This window comes from Sturnus vulgaris, chromosome Z (assembly GCF_052056855.1).
Source record: "Sturnus vulgaris isolate bStuVul1 chromosome Z, bStuVul1.hap1, whole genome shotgun sequence".
Lineage (NCBI taxonomy): Eukaryota > Metazoa > Chordata > Aves > Passeriformes > Sturnidae > Sturnus > Sturnus vulgaris.
Window position 1 is genome coordinate 39,952,897 of NC_142283.1, and position 4,500 is coordinate 39,957,396.

At 40.7% G+C, this 4,500-nt stretch overlaps 1 long non-coding RNA gene across 1 annotated transcript; it reads right to left on the reverse strand.

Annotated features, from left to right (window-relative positions):
- Positions 1-340: 340 nt before the first annotated feature.
- On the reverse strand, positions 341-3,025 carry LOC148219818 (uncharacterized). The gene is made up of 3 exons (XR_015799480.1): positions 2,939-3,025; positions 1,558-2,201; positions 341-1,349 (listed from the first exon to the last, which is right to left on the reverse strand). It is a non-coding gene; the product is annotated as an uncharacterized LOC148219818 (long non-coding RNA).
- Between the last annotated feature and the right edge of the window lie 1,475 nt (positions 3,026-4,500).

Here is a 4,500-nt window from a genome sequence, read left to right on the forward strand (position 1 = left end):
GAATTGAACTTATCTTCTGGCTACACCTTAGTAACTCACAAGTATATGGTAAAGGGTTCACATGTCAAAGCCCTAGCTTTTAATTGACTCACAGATTATGTACATCAGCAATTCACTATAGCAAACTCTCCTTATACGTGCAGGCTTTGTTCCGTGATTACATGATTGCCAATTTTTAAAGAAGAGGAACACAGCTATAGAGAGTGATCCAGCACCTGACCAAGGAATCACTGGCTCAGGCAGAACACTGCAAGAAATTTCTTCATCTGGCTGACATTTGAGAACTACAGAGATTTTTTTTTTTTGAGCTATGTTAAAATACTGAGTTTGTGAGTTTATTCACACAAAAAAATTACAAATCACTTTTTGTGGTTTGGGCATGCTTTGGTGCTGAACAAGTCAACAACCTGAGCTAATTTGCTACTTACAAATAAGTGCAGATCAGTGCAATTGTGTCTAGTGTTGCAATGAGCCAAATAAAAACTGGTGTAATGGACCAGTATGGCTCAAGAAAGGCAACTTGTGTTTTTCTACAGAAGACAATAAACAGAGCAGCTTTTTGAGCACATTTTGGGAACACTAGACTATAGCAGGTAACATCATTACACAGTCTGGGACTGACAGCATCCATGGAAATATGAAATGTTTCAAGAGTAAGGCATGCAAGAGGAGAAAGAAGGGCTTTGCAAAAGCTCCATGTCTGCATTTGCAGGGGCTCTGCCAAGTGAAGTAGTTCCTGGAGCCAGACAAGCATTGGCAGGAGCCAGCATCAGGGGACAATGTCAAGGAAGGGAGGAGCAAGCACCGATCAAAACAGAGTAGAGTGCATATGGGTTTCATGTGAGGCCAAGACGTCTTTAACCAGGCGGGAATGCTTAGGGCATAAAGGACTTTTAATGTTTTTTTTGCACATGCAGACCCACACACTGGCTGCAGCAGGAGACAAGCGCAGTGTGGAATGCTCTCTGAACATCTGCAGACCAGTTACTGCTCTTCACCAGAAACACCCAGTGGGTGCGAGCAGCATAAACCAAGAGAAGTTTATTCTTCATGGGCACACACCTGAAATAAATTTTCAAATGTTTGGCCAGCTCCTTCTGTGAGCAGGCTCTGTTACCTGATCCTCAATGACACTGAGCTGATTTGTGTTTCTCTGGCTTTAAATCTGTCTTTACAAGCCATTTGAGAGCAAAGATGAAAGGGTGAATTAACTCATGGCAGCTCCAGGAGATTGGTAAAGGAGGATGTGATCTAACAAGGCTTTCCTCCTCTTTCCATTCTGAGTAGCAATCAAGCAGCTGAAATTCCCTTGAGTATCAAGGTCCAGAAATAAGTACGTCCGAGAGCACCTGCAGAATAGGAAGGATAATGGGTAATTTATGGGTAAAAAGGTGGGGTAAAATTTAGATTTGAAACGTCTACTGGAAGGCATCCAGTCCACCATCCTTCTCAAATCAGGACTAATAAACTCTGAAGTGAGACCAGGACCATTTTTTGTCAAACTCCGAATATCTCCTGGGATGGGAACACCCAGTCTGCCCAGTGTTCAACACCTACCAGGAAAAAAAAAGCTTTTCTTTACAGCTTGCTCCAATTTCTCCAATTTCCCTTTGCTGAAATTTGTGGCAGTTTGCCTCTCATCCTCCTGCCATGCAGGGCTCAGCAGAGTTTGGCTCCCATCTTCTTGACAGCAGCAATTGATCAAGCACTCCAGTCCCCTCGTTGCCTGGACTTGCTCCAAGTTATCGGTATCTTTCATGTGCAGGACGCAGGACTCCAGCTGCAGCCTCACCAGTGCCGAGAAGAGAGGAGAAAACCACATCCTCTGAAGCAGGCCAGGGTACAATTTGCTTGCTGGATGGCCCCCTCAATGTGCCAGCCAGCAGGACCCTCAGCATCCTTTCTGCTCAGAAACTACTCTGGACTATCAGCCCCCAGCTCACAATGTTGCATACCATCCTCAGTGACAGGTTTTATTTATCGATTTACATTTATTTATTGCCCTCGGGGGTTGCCATGAGCTCCAGCTTTTTGAGGTGACCGTGCATGGCAGTACTGACCTCGACGCTGTATCCTCAGACTCAGGGTGGTCTCATCCCAGCATGCTGCACGCTGCCAAGACTGGGACAAACATCCCAAGATTTTCCTATTGGCTTCATATAGTCCCTTCAATATATAGTAACTGTGGACCAGTCCCTGCTCTGAAGGAAAAGGACAGGGGAGATTTTTACACAATATTGCTATTTTTCTTACAAGAAATTCTTGATGGAGTCTTTTCCTAAGTGGGATGGGGAGGGAGGAGGGAAATCCGGGAGCAGGGGTAAGTTTACAATTCTTTCAACTGTCATTTTAAGTACTTTTTTTAAATTATTTATGCATTTCTACAAGTAAAAAATATTTGTTGTCAGTTTTAGAAATTTACTACACACTCCTTGAGGATTTTTTGCTATACACAGAATTAAAATCACCCTTTGCAAAATCTCCTCCTTAGTAAAATGCATATTAGTTGTCCATTGCTCTTCTTTCCTTTGAGGCACATCATCCCTAGAGAAGAAGTTGTTTTCTGCTGGCTGATTTCCTTCAGTGTTGCACAGTTAGATTTATCATTTTCCCTTTTTTTTTTTTTTGTTTTAGCAATTAGTTTCACTTTAGCAGTGCCCTCATAGTTTCAATCTATTTTTACAATGAAATTTTAAAGAAAAATTACAGAAATTCTAGGCCTGTGATATTTGAGAAAAGTGTTCTGGATCTCAATTTGGCTTTCTTTCTAAGGTGAAATAATACATAGGCAAAACTAATTTCTAAACATAAACAGTAGAGATATTTCCCCCTCACAAAATAGTTTAAAAACTTAAGATGGCATGCGTCTCACTGTGTCAAAAGACAGTTATTTTTCTCATTTCTCCTTTCTTAAGATGAGATACTAAATCAGACTCACAGTGAAAATAGCTGTGGATCCACTACTCTCTTCTTTAGGTCAAGAGTTCAATTCCTTTTCACAGAGTGTATTTACAGAAGGGTATCAGAATCTGCAAGTATGGTTTTGCTCCGAAATGCTGTTTCCAGTTTAGCTGATGGAAGACTTCAAAAACAGAGATGAAAAAATTATCATGAGCTCCAGACCTCGACCTGCAGGCATTGTGTACTGAGCAGTTGATTTTTTATGAAAGGTCATTTTGTCTTTGCCCTCAGTTTACCCTAAAGACAATACGGGTTATGTTTTTTGGCTCACAGAACCCTTTTTCTGCAGAAATATTGTAGTGATCCTGGGTACTGTTTAGGATTCTCAAAAAGTCAAAGTCAACCTGGACTGAGTTCTCTTCCCAGCACCCATGTTCTTAGGGAAAGGTTATACATATACATATACATATACATATACATATACATATACATATACATATACATATACATATACATATACATATACATATACATATACATATACATATACATATACATATACATATACATATACATGTGTTATCCAATACAGTTCTCTTCCAAGGCACTGGAGAAAGATATATCCAAATCTCACAGGGAAAAAAAAGTACAGCAATATCTTTAGGAAAGCATAATGGTGGAATTAAATTTTTTTATGTTTTACCGAGACTGGCCAGGACATTGTCCTCTTGCTAGGTCCTCCAAAACCTTTGGGGGAAAAAAGTCCTTCCATTGTGGGTAAAATATCCCTCTCTACACAGATAGTAAGTAACGCAAGGGTCACATTATGAGCAGGGATATAATAACAATAAAAATAATAGCAACAACCACAATGACAACAATCAGCTCTGCTGAACTTTTGACCATGCTCCAGTTTAAAGAGTTCTAAACTGCCAAGTGGCTTACCCTGGCTGCTGGTCTCCACTGATCACCCTTAGCAGCCATTGCAATTCTAGACTAGACTAGTTCAAGATGACTGTTCCTGTATATGTAAAATGATAAAACTGCCAAAATAGCATTGCCTCTTTTGTATGATTTGGGTGGGAGGAAAAAATCCCTTCATGTTTATTCAGCTTTATTTGACATAATTTTGTCAGCTCTTGGCTCCTCAAGGTGGCATTCCTGAATATTCGGGGTGCCCTGCTCACTTACCAACTCTCAGCCTCTGCTTATCTTCAGCCCTCAGATGTCTCATTGCATGCAGCACATGGAGCGGGTCTGCCCTACACTTTTCTTTTGTGAAGGGTAAACAGTCCCTAAATTTATAAATATAGTTTCCCAAACTTCATGGTTGTTTTTCTTGAAGGGAGTCACATCTGACTGTGCAAGACCTTGCAAACTCTTCGAAGAAAATTGTGAATTGCAATCACATGCACAATGGCTACATTTCAGTTTTATGTTTCTTCTGTGTGTCATTTTTAATTTTGGCTGCATTACTGCCATGCCAGGAAAACATGCCTTTGTCTTTTTCAGTCTGCATGACTGTGAGTGTGGGTGAGTGTGCATAGTTGGAGTGACAACCCACATGCTTACAAGATAGATAGACTTGTTAGCTAATCA